The sequence below is a fragment of the Schistocerca gregaria genome, chromosome 5 (genome assembly GCF_023897955.1).
Source record: "Schistocerca gregaria isolate iqSchGreg1 chromosome 5, iqSchGreg1.2, whole genome shotgun sequence".
NCBI classification, from domain to species: Eukaryota; Metazoa; Arthropoda; class Insecta; order Orthoptera; family Acrididae; genus Schistocerca; species Schistocerca gregaria.
This window is the reverse complement of record NC_064924.1, coordinates 639,901,665-639,918,668: the sequence shown is the minus strand read 5'-3', so window position 1 is coordinate 639,918,668 and position 17,004 is coordinate 639,901,665. Positions and strand designations below refer to the sequence as shown.

Sequence of the window (17,004 nt, the reverse complement as noted above, 5' to 3'; positions counted from 1 at the left end):
CTCTGTCTCCACCTTCTGCTTCGCATCTATCTCTTCCTTCCCTTCATGCCTTATTCTACTCAGCGCATCCGCATTACTATTTAACTTTCCTGGCTTGTATATTACTTCATAATCATAGTCCTCGAGTTTCAGTCTCCACTTCAGGAGTCTCGAACTCGGATCTTTGACACTAAATATCCACGTTAGTGGCTTATGGTCTGTCACTACAGTGAACTTTCTGCCATATACATATGGTCTGAACTGTTTTACTGCATAAACTATAGCCAACAACTCTTTTTCCGTTGTGCTATAATTTAGTTCGGCTTTGTTCAATGCTCTGGATGCATATGCGATGGGCAAGTCTTCGCCAATCTTCTTACCTTGCGATAACACTGCACCTAAGGCTGCGTTACTCGCATCCGTTGTAATGATGAACGGTTTCGTAAAGTCAGGGTACTGAAGTAACGGAGGGTTTATTAATTTCTCTTCTAGTTCTTCGAACGCATTGTTCTGACGTTCGCTCCATCGGTACTCCACTCCCTTTTTTAAGAGTTCATGGAGAGGTTTCGCAATCTTGCTGAAGTTAGCAATGAAACGGCGGTAGTAACCTATCAATCCGAGAAACCCTTTTAGTTCCTTAGTTGTCTTTGGCTGTGGGAAGAACTTCACCTTCTCCACCTTCGCCATATCTGGTGATATTCCTTTGTCAGTGATGCAATGACCTAGGAAGATTACTTCCTTCCTCAGGAATTCACACTTGTCTGGTTGCAGCTTCAAATTGTGCTCTCGCAACCTGTCAAATATTTCCCGGAGCTTTTCGTTATGCTCCTGCAGGTTTTTCCCATAGCATACTATGTCGTCTAGATATACAAAGCATTTCACTCCTTGTAAACCTGCCAAGACTGTATTCATCAGTCTCTGAAAACATCCTGGGGCTCCCTTCAGTCCCATCGGCATTCGTTTGTATTCGTAATGCTGATAGTTTGAGCTAAATGCCGTTTTCTCTCTGTCCTTCTCGTCCGTCAATATTTGATGGTACCCGCTTGCGAGGTCAAGCGTCGAGAAGTACTTAGCTTGCCCTAACTGATCCAGTATCTCGGAGATATTCGGTAGTGGAAATGCATCGCCTACAGTGATATCATTTAATCGTCTGTAGTCCACTACGATTCTCCATTTCTGTTTGCCACTAGCGTCTAGCTTCTTTGGAACTAACAGTAACGGTGCGTTCCAAGCGCTCTTACTCTCGACAATTATGTCATCTCTTAGCATCTGCACTATTTGCTCCCTTAGCACTTCCTTTTGCGCTTCCGGGATCCTGTACGGTCTAGCGTTTACTACCTTTCCCGCGTGTTCCGGTGCAATCGGTATTCTGTGCTTCACTGCGGAAGTATAGGACAGGTTGTCCCCTGGTAGATGAAATACATCTCCGTATTCCGCGCAAACCTCTGCTAGAGCGCTTTTCTCTTCAGCGTTCAAATGATCCATTCTTAATTGCCTTCGCAACACACTAGTACGACTTTCTGTCTTTCCTATGACATTAGTACAACATTTTACTTCGCGTATTTTCCCTACTTTTTCTAATTCTTCCGTCATTAACCTGACGTTTCCTAACTGCACTCTGTCTTCTGACAAGTTTAATGCACTTACTATGCATTTCCCATTTCGCACTTTTACTAACGCTTCAGGTACATGTACCCTTTGTGCAATCTCCTGCCTAGGAATAATCATTTCCTTTTCGATTCCCCTTTTTACATTTCCTTCCACCTTTAATAACATTATTTTTTCCTCTCGGGGCCCTATTTCCCCGCCTACTTCTGAATCTTGTTCGTTCTCATGTCCCTTTGGCTCTTCCTCTACTACTAAGGGTATATCTCGCCCTTTTAGTCTGACTATTTTACCTGCATAGTCTAACTTAACTCTATGCTCTGTCAAGAAATTTCTGCCTATCAGTCCGTCGTACGGAATATCTAATCCTCTCCCGTACACGTGAAATTTTTGCCCTACTTGCTCAGAACCGTCCACACTTAAGTGTACCTGTACCGTACCTATTGTGCTGACGGCCTCACTGGTTACACCTTTTAGCCGAAGCCTTTCCGCTTCATTAATTGCAAGTGTACTATTTATCGGAGTACTCGTTCTCTTGAGCAGACACAACTGTGCTCCAGTGTCTATTAGCAACTTCAAATATCTTTTTAATTCTATGCAGTATAAAACCAAAACGTCATTTTCTGTTGCACAGTCGATTACCCTAACTGAGGGTTTACCTATCGCAACAAGGCCCGACTGTGCGGCCTTGCCGCCTCTTGGTTTCCCTGCACCACTTTACCGGTTTTGCTCGATACTGACACCCTGCCTTTTCTCCATGCGTGCCAGGGCCCTGCGTGACAATCTTTCGCGTAATGTCCCGGCCGCTTACACTTGAAACAAGCAACATCTTTTACCCTCGTACACGGAACTCCACAGTTCCCTGGTAGATTACATTGTGGGCACCTCCACTCTCGTAACCCTCCATCAGCTTCCCTATGATTTCCTCTAAAGTCTCTTGTATCTATCGGCTGAATTTTTCTTAATCTTACCCGGCATTCCGCGTCTGTATATCCTGGCTTGTCGCACCCGTAACAAAAATTCGTAAACTCTTTGCCCGTCATTATCCGTACTCTTCCCTCTGGCCTATTCTTTCTACACTTGCTTGCCATGTACCCTCTCAATCCACAATTGAAACATTTCAAATCTCTAATATCTCTGGTATTCTTCACCGTTTCCTTTGCCTGGTTGAAAGTTACTCTTGGGGCTAGTCCCCGCTCTTTCATTGACAGTATTGCACTTTCTTCTTGCAATGCTAGTTCCACGACCGCTGCTAGCGTGATTTCATCGCCTCTACTTCTTACTATCGTCTGTATTCTATCATTGCTTAACCCTTGTACAAAGCATGCTCTTCCTAGTGAATCAACCAGTTCTATTGCGCCCTTTAAGTTCTCCCTAGCCGCAACTCTGCTTACTGCTTCCCTGAAATCCCTTTGCATTTCATCTATTCGGCTTGCCCATGTCGCAATTGGCTCTCCTTGTCCCTGTCTCGATTGAAATATCTTGCACGCGTAGTAGTCAATGGTACGCTTACTCGCATAATTTTCCTCTAGAACATGTTTTACTTCCTGCCATGTCCCCGTGCGTTCCCTTACTTGCAGCCTCGATCTGGCCTCTCCGGTTATTTTGGCTTTAACAAACTTCAGTAACGTTTCGTGTTCCTCCGGTTTCACAAGTTCAAATGCAGCGTCTACATTTTCAATAAACTCCCTAAGATCTCTCTTATTTCCTTCGAACACTTTTGGAACTATACACAAGGCTTCTTTCACTGATATCTTACCGCTACTGGAGGATGACGGAACTTCGTTAGTTTGGGCAATCTTACCAACTTAACTATGTTAGCACTTTACAATACAAGATACAAAATTCTTAATATAATTTTATATGTACCGCTTCTCTTGTGGTGCGCCGTCTGTTCCGCTGATCCGCGTTGTCCCGCGTTGTGCCGCGCTGCTCTGCGCTGTCTCTGTGCTCTCTATGCCCGCGCTGTTCCGCGCTGCCGCGATGCGTCGGCCGCCGCTCTGCTGGGCTGTGCCGACCCCGTCGCTCGCCTCGGCTGCCGCTGCTACGGCTGCTGCCGCTGCTCGGCCCGGACCCCAGGTCTCGAACGCTGGCTGCTTAGGCACCTCTGTGCCTCGTCGCTCCGCGTCGTGCTGCCGCTATCCTGCGTTGCCCTGCACCCCGAGGACTACTTCTCTGGACTCTGTCGTAGTGGGGCTACTAATGCTGAAAGTTGCGAGTCGCCACAACTTCCTGCTAATTGCCATAGTCGCTGTAGCAAAATCTACTGGCTCCTATCTCCTTTTTGCCTATATGCCTTTGTGGTACCCCACACCTGGCACCAAAACTTTTATTTATGTCGCGTCTCAAGCGTGGGTTTTGCGAGGGATTGAGCGACACGGTTCGTAAACGGGAATTAGCCGGTTGACCTAATTGAGAGGGAGACTTTTGATCTGGCTAAGATGTTAAATTCCCTGGTGTGAAGGTACAAGGCTAGGATGTTGGTAGAAGTAAACTCGTATGGACGTTATAAAAGTTCTAATTTATTCATAAAGAATACAGATCACCCTAACTGGGTAGTGATTGTACCTACAGAATAGCCAAGCCCATTACAGAGACGGTGACTGACTTCCACCGTTCTGGCTGCCTGATAGAACTTTCCAGCACTTTGCTGCCCACACTAGCACCCTACGTCAGAGTCCCGTGGTCGCTGCCTAAACGCTCATCGGCGACTATCTCCAACTGTCTGCCTGCAGCCCGCCCTCAGCCCAAGTCGGCTGCTACTCACGCTGACTACCGTCGCTGCCTAAACCCGAGAGAGAGAGAGATCCCCGGAGCGGCGTGCCTCCGAGTTTTGTTAGCTCTTCCCCTTCGACCCCGCCAGCGCTTGGCATGACGTAGCGTCGAGTGCAACTTTTCCTTATTAGGGATTGTTTTAGTATTAACTTCAGTACTTTTCTTCAGAAGCTGGGTGGAGGGGTAGAGGGGCCTCTCCCTATATGGTCACGCACTGCGTCCTGAGCCCTTCATTGGCTCCTCATGACGTAGTGCGTTCCCCACCTAGGGCCCTCTTTCTTTCTCTCTCCGCTCCCAGACTTCTCCCTCTAGCCAAGAGTGTTGATACTGCAAGTTATTGCTTATTGAGGGACCTGCCCAGAGCGCCCTGTTTATCTTAATAGCTGAGTCTGCTTCCTTGCTTATCACGCGCAGCTGCCTGGCCGCTTGGACCGCCGCCTCGGCTATCTGGCTGCATCGTTATCTTTTGTGACCCCTCTGACACGCCTGGCGTCCCCTGTTAACTCTATCTCCCCGTATGATTTCTGGTGTATCGTCTGAGAACAACTGCATTTAGACTTGGCTTTTCTGCGGTTATAACACTATGTATGCTGCTCGGTATCCTGGACGACATCATCCAAGTGTCTGGACCGTTCGCCGGATAGTTATTTAAGGAAACAGAAAGTGTTCAGCCACATGTGAAACGTCAACCACGACCTGAAACAAATGATGCCTAAGTAGGTGTTTCAGCTGCTGTCGCGGGTAATCCGCACATCAGTAGCAGAGAAATTGAGCGAGGATCGGGAATCTCAAAAACGTCGGTGTTGAGAATGCTACATCAACATCGATTACACCCGCACCATATTTCTATGCACCAGGAATTGCATGGCGACGACTTTGAACGTCGTGTACAGTTCTGCCACTGGGCATAAGAGAAATTACGGGACGATGACAGATTTTTTGCACGCGTTCTATTTAGCGACGAAGCGTCATTCACCAACAGCGGTAACGTAAACCGGCATAATATGCACTATTGGGCAACGAAAAATCCACGATGTCTACGAGAAGTGGAACATCAGCGACCTTGGCGAGTTAATGTATGGTGCGGCATTATGGGAGGAAGGATAATTGGCACCCCATTTTATCGATGGCAATCTAAATGGTGCAATGTATGCTGATTTCCTACGTAATGTTCTATCGATGTTACTACAAGATGTTCAACTGCATGACAGAATGGCGATGTACTTCCAACATGAAGGATGTCAGGCACACAGCTCGCGTGCGATTGAAGCGATATCGAATAGCATATTTCATGACAGGTGGATTGTTCGTCGAAGCACCATACCATGGCCAGCACGTTCACCCCATCTGACGTCCCCGGATTTCTTTCTGTGGGGAAAGTTGAAGGTATTTTGCTATCGTGATCCACCGACAACGCCTGACAACATGCGTCAGTGCATTGTCAATGCATGTCCGAAAATTATGGAAGGTGAACTACTCGCTGTTGAGAGGAATGTCGTCACACGTATTTCGAAATGCTTTGAGGTTGACGGACATCATTTTGAGCTTTTATTACATTAATGTGGTATTTACAGGTAATCACGCTGTAGCAGCATGCGTTCTCAGAAATGATAAGTTCACAAAGGTAGATGTGTCACTTTGGAACAACCGAAATAAAATGTTCAAACGTATCTACGTTCTGTATTTTAATTTAAAAAACCTACCTGTTACCAACTGTTGTCTAAAATTGTGAGCCATATGTTTGTAAGTATTACAGCGCCATCTATCAAAAAGCGAAAAAAGTGGTCCAATTAAAACTTTCATATTTCTTTACGTACTACACGGATATGTAATAAAAAATGAGGGTTTCTTTTTTAAAAAACGCCGTTGATATCCGTAGTCTGCCTTCGGCAGTGCTACGGCACGGACGTCAGTTTACGTCCCTGCCGGAGTAGTTCGCGCTCGCGCAGTTGTTTACCTCTTCGGAGTACTCGCGCGTTTAGACGACTCGATACAGAATGGCACATGCATACCGAAAGTCGACTCTCAAGATTAGTTTTTCGAACGTATATGCGAGACCGAAAGCCTACGAAATAGAAAGGTTCCTACGAGACGAAGTTAAACTTGACTCCAACGAACTTATCGGAATCCACCTCTCCATAGTGAGCAGTGTCGTTTACGTCAAGCTGATTAACGATGCAGTATGTGACAGAATCATCCTAGATACTAAACATGGACTCAAATTTCGTCACTCTGATGGACATGTTGGAGAAGTAACTATTGATCATGCAGGACTGGGCTTACGAAACATACGCATTTTCGAACTTCCCTTCGAGGTTCCGTCTGACTTGGTCATTGACGCCTTACGCCCGTATGGAAGAGTGCTCAGCCACGTTCAGGAAAAATGGTCCAACTTCACGACTTACCCCGTTCTCAATGGGGTGCGTCAAATCAGAATAGAACTGACACAACATGTACCCTCGTACTTGTTCATCGGCGGATGCAGAGCTATAGTCATCTACGATGGACAACCCAAAACATGCTCAGGATGCGGGAAAGAGGGCCACGTGCGTTCCGAATGTATGCAGCGGAGGATAGTGCAAGTTCCAAATGGCGAACCTGTACCTACGTACACGTTGACGCCGCTGCCACTAACGTATGCGGACGCATTCCGAACAGATCACATCCCGAAGAATGACCAGGTACAGAATCCTGACAGTTTACGGCAACCGACTGCAGCAGAGACCGCCTCCAGTGACGAAACGACGCACACTTCTGCCGCTCCGGCGCCGACGACGCCCTTAACCGAGCGGAAAGGATCGGTAGGAGATATGGAAATTGATCCTGCGGTTGTGCCGACAGCTGCTTTCGTCCCTGAGCACCGGGAGTCACTTCCGCACTCGGATACGGAGGCGCACACGCGCAAACAACGGTCGCCGAAGCGCCACAAGAAACGACGGCTAGCGCCGTCGGATACCTGCTTACTGCAGTCCATGTCAGACGATCTTGGGTGTAACGTCGATACAGTGCATCCGGAGGCGCAACGGGAGGTTCTACCCCCCACACAGCAGTACGACGCCAATCACGCTAGACAGGAGTTGAATACAGACACACCGGACGGAAAGCCGACGGAAGGAGACCCTCCACCCACCGCAGCAACGCCACCGCCTTCGGTCAGCCCGACCGGAGAGACGCGACGGGAGCTGGACCTCCAGCACAGTAACTGGGCCGACGAATCCGATGCTGACCCACACACTGACGACGCACCCGCAATGGCGAGTGCTGCGTCCACCGGATGTTAACCGCGCAGAAGATGCAGATTGACGCACAGACAGCAGGTCACCGGGCAGCAGCACACAAATTAACATAAGCGTTCATGTGCGCTTTACGCACTGAGGAACAGCGGCAGGCATATCGAACAGCCTCTATTAATATCAATACGATCAGAACGCCTGTAAAATTGCAGTTATTACGAGACATGTTGCATGCGTCAGACGTCGACATCGTTCTGCTGCAGGAAGTATGTGTTGAGAGCTTCCCCGACCTCTATGAGTACGATACGTACATTACACCTACTACCGACGGCGGCAGCGGAACAGCGATACTTCTACGTAGTGGCATAGTAGCCGAGGACGTGGTGTACCTGCCGTCAGCACGGGGACTGGCTCTCACAGTGCTGGGAGTACGGGTTGTTAACATTTACGCACCGTCGGGGTCCGACAAACGGCGCGACCGATCCCGATTTTACGCAGAGGAGATTGCAACACTATTCTTAGGTCGGTATGAAAATGTCTTATTTGGAGGCGACTTCAACTGCGTGCTCGCACCAAAGGATCAACACCCACGTTATACTTCATGCCCGGAGCTGCGACAACTCATACAGGACATGAATCTCATTGATACATGGGAGAAGATACATGGCGACAGACGTGGATACACCTACGTCACGAGTCACTCTGCAAGTCGGCTCGATCGCATTTACGTAACACGTCGTCTCGAACCTGCGATCCTCGATGCGGAATTGTGGCCTGTCGCCTTTTCAGATCACATAGCATATATTTGCACGGTCTCCCTGAGTCGCCAACAAGTTTGGAGGAGTCGCAGTGTTTGGAAACTGAATACAGCACACCTCAGGGAACCTGAGTGCAGACGCATAGTCGAAGATGCTTGGCACGTGTGTGAACGACGCCTCCCGACATATCCGACGACGTTGCAGTGGTGGCTGGAATGCGTTAAGCCTGCATTGCGCAGAGCGTTAATTGCATACGGAAGAGAGCAGATGATGTGGAGGCGACACACGACGGAATTTTATTTCACGATGCTCCGCGAACTTTCTGTACAAGCACCTTCACAAGAGCGTCGAGCCGGTATAAAACGAGCACAGGCCCAAATAATTTCCATAACGCGCCGCCGTCTGGAGGGAGTCGCAATCCGTGCAAGGGCCTTTGAACGAGTCCGTGGAGAATCACCGTCGATGTATCACGTTATCAGAGAAAAACAACGTAGCCGCAGAACCTTAATACAGACGGTCGTACTGCCAGATGGACGCCGCATGACAACGCAAAAAGATATTGCCAACGCTTTCGTGGAACACTACGGTCATCTCTATGAAGAAGCGGAACACGATCAACCAGCCTTTCAGGAGGTCCGTCGAACGCTCTCCGCGTGTCTCGACGAGCCGGCCAACCTGGAATTAACAGGTGAAATCACAGTTGACGACGTAATGGGAGCGATTGATAAGGGAGCGTCGCACAAATCGCCGGGGCCCGACGGGTTTCCGTTAGAGTTCTATCGTACATTTAAAGATCTCATAATTCCACGATGGAACTTCCTGGCAGATTAAAACTGTGTGCCCGACCGAGACTCGAACTCGGGACCTTTGCCTTTCGCGGGCAAGTGCTCTACCAACTGAGCTACCGAAGCACGACTCACGTCCGGTACTCACAGCTTTACTTCTGCCAGTATCCGTCTCCTACCTTCCAAACTTTACAGAAGCTCTTCTGCGAACCTTGCAGAACTAGCACTCCTGAAAGAAAGGATACTGCGGAGACATGGCTTAGCCACAGCCTGGGGGATGTTTCCAGAATGAGATTTTCACTCTGCAGCGGAGTGTGCGCTGATATGAAACTTCCTGGCAGATTAAAACTGTGTGCCCGACCGAGACTCGAACTCGGGACCTTTGCCTTTCGCGGGCAAGTGCTCTACCAACTGAGCTACCGAAGCACGACTCACGTCCGGTACTCACAGCTTTACTTCTGCCAGTATCCGTCTCCTACCTTCCAAACTTTACAGAAGCTCTTCTGCGAACCTTGCAGAACTAGCACTCCTGAAAGAAAGGGATACTGCGGAGACATGGCTTAGCCACAGCCTGGGGGATGTTTCCAGAATGAGATTTTCACTCTGCAGCGGAGTGTGCGCTGATATGAAACTTCCTGGCAGATTAAAACTGTGTGCCCGACCGAGACTCGAACTCGGGACCTTTGCCTTTCGCGGGCAAGTGCTCTACCAACTGAGCTACCGAAGCACGACTCACGTCCGGTACTCACAGCTTTACTTCTGCCAGTATCCGTCTCCTACCTTCCAAACTTTACAGAAGCTCTTCTGCGAACCTTGCAGAACTAGCACTCCTGAAAGAAAGGATACTGCGGAGACATGGCTTAGCCACAGCCTGGGGGATGTTTCCAGAATGAGATTTTCACTCTGCAGCGGAGTGTGCGCTGATATGAAACTTCCTGGCAGATTAAAACTGTGTGCCCGACCGAGACTCGAACTCGGGACCTTTGCCTTTCGCGGGCAAGTGCTCTACCAACTGAGCTACCGAAGCACGACTCACGTCCGGTACTCACAGCTTTACTTCTGCCAGTATCCGTCTCCTACCTTCCAAACTTTACAGAAGCTCTTCTGCGAACCTTGCAGAACTAGCACTCCTGAAAGAAAGGATACTGCGGAGACATGGCTTAGCCACAGCCTGGGGGATGTTTCCAGAATGAGATTTTCACTCTGCAGCGGAGTGTGCGCTGATATGAAACTTCCTGGCAGATTAAAACTGTGTGCCCGACCGAGACTCGAACTCGGGACCTTTGCCTTTCGCGGGCAAGTGCTCTACCAACTGAGCTACCGAAGCACGACTCACGTCCGGTACTCACAGCTTTACTTCTGCCAGTATCCGTCTCCTACCTTCCAAACTTTACAGAAGCTCTTCTGCGAACCTTGCAGAACTAGCACTCCTGAAAGAAAGGATACTGCGGAGACATGGCTTAGCCACAGCCTGGGGGATGTTTCCAGAATGAGATTTTCACTCTGCAGCGGAGTGTGCGCTGATATGAATCTTCCTGGCAGATTAAAACTGTGTGCCCGACCGAGACTCGAAATCGGGACCTTTGCCTTTCGCGGGCAAGTGCTCTACCAACTGAGCTACCGAAGCACGACTCACGTCCGGTACTCACAGCTTTACTTCTGCCAGTATCTGTCTCCTACCTTCCAAACTTTACAGAAGCTCTTCTGCGAACCTTGCAGAACTAGCACTCCTGAAAGAAAGGATACTGCGGAGACATGGCTTAGCCACAGCCTGGGGGATGTTTCCAGAATGAGATTTTCACTCTGCAGCGGAGTGTGCGCTGATATGAAACTTCCTGGCAGATTAAAACTGTGTGCCCGACCGAGACTCGAACTCGGGACCTTTGCCTTTCGCGGGCAAGTGCTCTACCAACTGAGCTACCGAAGCACGACTCACGTCCGGTACTCACAGCTTTACTTCTGCCAGTATCCGTCTCCTACCTTCCAAACTTTACAGAAGCTCTTCTGCTAACCTTGCAGAACTAGCACTCCTGAAAGAAAGGATACTGCGGAGACATGGCTTAGCCACAGCCTGGGGGATGTTTCCAGAATGAGATTTTCACTCTGCAGCGGAGTGTGCGCTGATATGAAACTTCCTGGCAGATTAAAACTGTGTGCCCGACCGAGACTCGAACTCGGGACCTTTGCCTTTCGCGGGCAAGTGCTCTACCAACTGAGCTACCGAAGCACGACTCACGTCCGGAACTCACAGCTTTACTTCTGCCAGTATCCGTCTCCTACCTTCCAAACTTTACAGAAGCTCTTCTGCGAACCTTGCAGAACTAGCACTCCTGAAAGAAAGGATACTGCGGAGACATGGCTTAGCCACAGCCTGGGGGATGTTTCCAGAATGAGATTTTCACTCTGCAGTGGAGTGTGCGCTGATATGAAACTTCCTGGCAGATTAAAACTGTGTGCCCGACCGAGACTCGAACTCGGGACCTTTGCCTTTCGCGGGCAAGTGCTCTACCAACTGAGCTACCGAAGCACGACTCACGTCCGGTACTCACAGCTTTACTTCTGCCAGTATCCGTCTCCTACCTTCCAAACTTTACAGAAGCTCTTCTGCGAACCTTGCAGAACTAGCACTCCTGAAAGAAAGGATACTGCGGAGACATGGCTTAGCCACAGCCTGGGGGATGTTTCCAGAATGAGATTTTCACTCTGCAGCGGAGTGTGCGCTGATATGAAACTTCCTGGCAGATTAAAACTGTGTGCCCGACCGAGACTCGAACTCGGGACCTTTGCCTTTCGCGGGCAAGTGCTCTACCAACTGAGCTACCGAAGCACGACTCACGTCCGGTACTCACAGCTTTACTTCTGCCAGTATCCGTCTCCTACCTTCCAAACTTTACAGAAGCTCTTCTGCGAACCTTGCAGAACTAGCACTCCTGAAAGAAAGGATACTGCGGAGACATGGCTTAGCCACAGCCTGGGGGATGTTTCCAGAATGAGATTTTCACTCTGCAGCGGAGTGTGCGCTGATATGAAACTTCCTGGCAGATTAAAACTGTGTGCCCGACCGAGACTCGAACTCGGGACCTTTGCCTTTCGCGGGCAAGTGCTCTACCAACTGAGCTACCGAAGCACGACTCACGTCCGGTACTCACAGCTTTACTTCTGCCAGTATCCGTCTCCTACCTTCCAAACTTTACAGAAGCTCTTCTGCGAACCTTGCAGAACTAGCACTCCTGAAAGAAAGGATACTGCGGAGACATGGCTTAGCCACAGCCTGGGGGATGTTTCCAGAATGAGATTTTCACTCTGCAGTGGAGTGTGCGCTGATATGAAACTTCCTGGCAGATTAAAACTGTGTGCCCGACCGAGACTCGAACTCGGGACCTTTGCCTTTCGCGGGCAAGTGCTCTACCAACTGAGCTACCGAAGCACGACTCACGTCCGGTACTCACAGCTTTACGTCTGCCAGTATCCGTCTCCTACCTTCCAAACTTTACAGAAGCTCTTCTGCGAACCTTGCAGAACTAGCACTCCTGAAAGAAAGGATACTGCGGAGACATGGCTTAGCCACAGCCTGGGGGATATTTCCAGAATGAGATTTTCACTCTGCAGCGGAGTGTGCGCTGATATGAAACTTCCTGGCAGATTAAAACTGTGTGCCCGACCGAGACTCGAACTCGGGACCTTTGCCTTTCGCGGGCAAGTGCTCTACCAACTGAGCTACCGAAGCACGACTCACGTCCGGTACTCACAGCTTTACTTCTGCCAGTATCCGTCTCCTACCTTCCAAACTTTACAGAAGCTCTTCTGCGAACCTTGCAGAACTAGCACTCCTGAAAGAAAGGATACTGCGGAGACATGGCTTAGCCACAGCCTGGGGGATGTTTCCAGAATGAGATTTTCACTCTGCAGCGGAGTGTGCGCTGATATGAAACTTCCTGGCAGATTAAAACTGTGTGCCCGACCGAGACTCGAACTCGGGACCTTTGCCTTTCGCGGGCAAGTGCTCTACCAACTGAGCTACCGAAGCACGACTCACGTCCGGTACTCACAGCTTTACTTCTGCCAGTATCCGTCTCCTACCTTCCAAACTTTACAGAAGCTCTTCTGCGAACCTTGCAGAACTAGCACTCCTGAAAGAAAGGATAGTGCGGAGACATGGCTTAGCCACAGCCTGGGGGATGTTTCCAGAATGAGATTTTCACTCTGCAGCGGAGTGTGCGCTGAAATGAAACTTCCTGGCAGATTAAAACTGTGTGCCCGACCGAGACTCGAACTCGGGACCTTTGCCTTTCGCGGGCAAGTGCTCTACCAACTGAGCTACCGAAGCACGACTCACGTCCGGTACTCACAGCTTTACTTCTGCCAGTATCCGTCTCCTACCTTCCAAACTTTACAGAAGCTCTTCTGCGAACCTTGCAGAACTAGCACTCCTGAAAGAAAGGATACTGCGGAGACATGGCTTAGCCACAGCCTGGGGGATGTTTCCAGAATGAGATTTTCACTCTGCAGCGGAGTGTGCGCTGATATGAAACTTCCTGGCAGATTAAAACTGTGTGCCCGACCGAGACTCGAACTCGGGACCTTTGCCTTTCGCGGGCAAGTGCTCTACCAACTGAGCTACCGAAGCACGACTCACGTCTGGTACTCACAGCTTTACTTCTGCCAGTATCCGTCTCCTACCTTCCAAACTTTACAGAAATCTCGGTCGGGCACACAGTTTTAATCTGCCAGGAAGTTTCATATCAGCGCACACTCCGCTGCAGAGTGAAAATCTCATTCTGGAAACATCCCCCAGGCTGTGGCTAAGCCATGTCTCCGCAGTATCCTTTCTTTCAGGAGTGCTAGTTCTGCAAGGTTCGCAGAAGAGCTTCTGTAAAGTTTGGAAGGTAGGAGACGGATACTGGCAGAAGTAAAGCTGTGAGTACCGGACGTGAGTCGTGCTTCGGTAGCTCAGTTGGTAGAGCACTTGCCCGCGAAAGGCAAAGGTCCCGAGTTCGAGTCTCGGTCGGGCACACAGTTTTAATCTGCCAGGAAGTTTCATATCAGCGCACACTCCGCTGCAGAGTGAAAATCTCATTCTGGAAACATCCCCCAGGCTGTGGCTAAGCCATGTCTCCGCAGTATCCTTTCTTTCAGGAGTGCTAGTTCTGCAAGGTTCGCAGAAGAGCTTCTGTAAAGTTTGGAAGGTAGGAGACGGATACTGGCAGAAGTAAAGCTGTGAGTACCGGACGTGAGTCGTGCTTCAGTACCTCAGTTGGTAGAGCACTTGCCCGCGAAAGGCAAAGGTCCCGAGTTCGAGTCTCGGTCGGGCACACAGTTTTAATCTGCCAGGAAGTTTCATATCAGCGCACACTCCGCTGCAGAGTGAAAATCTCATTCTGGAAACATCCCCCAGGCTGTGGCTAAGCCATGTCTCCGCAGTATCCTTTCTTTCAGGAGTGCTAGTTCTGCAAGGTTCGCAGAAGAGCTTCTGTAAAGTTTGGAAGGTAGGAGACGGATACTGGCAGAAGTAAAGGTGAGAGTACCGGACGTGAGTCGTGCTTCGGTAGCTCAGTTGGTAGAGCACTTGCCCGCGAAAGGCAAAGGTCCCGAGTTCGAGTCTCGGTCGGGCACACAGTTTTAATCTGCCAGGAAGTTTCATATCAGCGCACACTCCGCTGCAGAGTGAAAATCTCATTCTGGAAACATCCCCCAGGCTGTGGCTAAGCCATGTCTCCGCAGTATCCTTTCTTTCAGGAGTGCTAGTTCTGCAAGGTTCGCAGAAGAGCTTCTGTAAAGTTTGGAAGGTAGGAGACGGATACTGGCAGAAGTAAAGCTGTGAGTACCGGACGTGAGTCGTGCTTCGGTAGCTCAGTTGGTAGAGCACTTGCCCGCGAAAGGCAAAGGTCCCGAGTTCGAGTCTCGCTCGGGCACACAGTTTTAATATGCCAGGAAGTTTCATATCAGCGCACACTCCGCTGCAGAGTGAAAATCTCATTCTGGAAACATCCCCCAGGCTGTGGCTAAGCCATGTCTCCGCAGTATCCCTTTCTTTCAGGAGTGCTAGTTCTGCAAGGTTCGCAGAAGAGCTTCTGTAAAGTTTGGAAGATAGGAGACGGATACTGGCAGAAGTAAAGCTGTGAGTACCGGACGTGAGTCGTGCTTCGGTAGCTCAGTTGGTAGAGCACTTGCCCGCGAAAGGCAAAGGTCCCGAGTTCGAGTCTCGGTTGGGCACACAGTTTTAATCTGCCAGGAAGTTTCATATCAGCACACACTCCGCTGCAGAGTGAAAATCTCATTCTGGAAACATCCCCCAGGCTGTGGCTAAGCCATGTCTCCGCAGTATCCTTTCTTTCAGGAGTGCTAGTTCTGCAAGGTTCGCAGAAAGGCTTCTGTAAAGTTTGGAAGGTAGGAGACGGATACTGGCAGAAGTAAAGCTGTGAGTACCGGACGTGAGTCGTGCTTCGGTGGCTCAGTTGGTAGAGCACTTGCCCGCGAAAGGCAAAGGTCCCGAGTTCGAGTCTCGGTCGGGCACACAGTTTTAATCTGCCAGGAAGTTTCATATCAGCGCACACTCCGCTGCAGAGTGAAAATCTCATTCTGGAAACATCCCCCAGGCTGTGGCTAAGCCATGTCTCCGCACTATCCTTTCTTTCAGGAGTGCTAGTTCTGCAAGGTTCGCAGAAGAGCTTCTGTAAAGTTTGGAAGGTAGGAGACGGATACTGGCAGAAGTAAAGCTGTGAGTACCGGACGTGAGTCGTGCTTCAGTAGCTCAGTTGGTAGAGCACTTGCCCGCGAAAGGCAAAGGTCCCGAGTTCGAGTCTCGGTCGGGCACACAGTTTTAATCTGCCAGGAAGTTTCATATCAGCGCACACTCCGCTGCAGAGTGAAAATCTCATTCTGGAAACATCCCCCAGGCTGTGGCTAAGCCATGTCTCCGCAGTATCCTTTCTTTCAGGAGTGCTAGTTCTGCAAGGTTCGCAGAAGAGCTTCTGTAAAGTTTGGAAGGTAGGAGACGGATACTGGCAGAAGTAAAGCTGTGAGTACCGGACGTGAGTCGTGCTTCGGTAGCTAAGTTGGTAGAGCACTTGCCCGCGAAAGGCAAAGGTCCCGAGTTCGACTCTCGGTCGGGCACACAGTTTTAATCTGCCAGGAAGTTTCATATCAGCGCACACTCCGCTGCAGAGTGAAAATCTCATTCTGGAAACATCCCCCAGGCTGTGGCTAAGCCATGTCTCCGCAGTATCCTTTCTTTCAGGAGTGCTAGTTCTGCAAGGTTCGCAGAAGAGCTTCTGTAAAGTTTGGAAGGTAGGAGACGGATACTGGCAGAAGTAAAGCTGTGAGTACCGGACGTGAGTCGTGCTTCGGTAGCTCAGTTGGTAGAGCACTTGCCCGCGAAAGGCAAAGGTCCCGAGTTCGAGTCTCGCTCGGGCACACAGTTTTAATCTGCCAGGAAGTTTCATATCAGCGCACACTCCGCTGCAGAGTGAAAATCTCATTCTGGAAACATCCCCCAGGCTGTGGCTAAGCCATGTCTCCGCACTATCCTTTCTTTCAGGAGTGCTAGTTCTGCAAGGTTCGCAGAAGAGCTTCTGTAAAGTTTGGAAGGTAGGAGACGGATACTGGCAGAAGTAAAGCTGTGAGTACCGGACGTGAGTCGTGCTTCAGTAGCTCAGTTGGTAGAGCACTTGCCCGCGAAAGGCAAAGGTCCCGAGTTCGAGTCTCGGTCGGGCACACAGTTTTAATCTGCCAGGAAGTTTCATATCAGCGCACACTCCGCTGCAGAGTGAAAATCTCATTCTGGAAACATCCCCCAGGCTGTGGCTAAGCCATGTCTCCGCAGTATCCTTTCTTTCAGGAGTGCTAGTTCTGCAAGGTTCGCAGAAGAGC

General features: G+C 49.8%; 1 non-coding gene across 1 annotated transcript; it reads left to right on the top strand.

Annotated features, from left to right (window-relative positions):
• The first annotated feature begins 15,574 nt into the window (after positions 1-15,574).
• On the top strand, positions 15,575-15,649 carry Trnas-cga (transfer RNA serine (anticodon CGA)). Its single transcript has one exon. It is a non-coding gene; the product is annotated as a tRNA-Ser (tRNA).
• Positions 15,650-17,004: the final 1,355 nt, after the last annotated feature.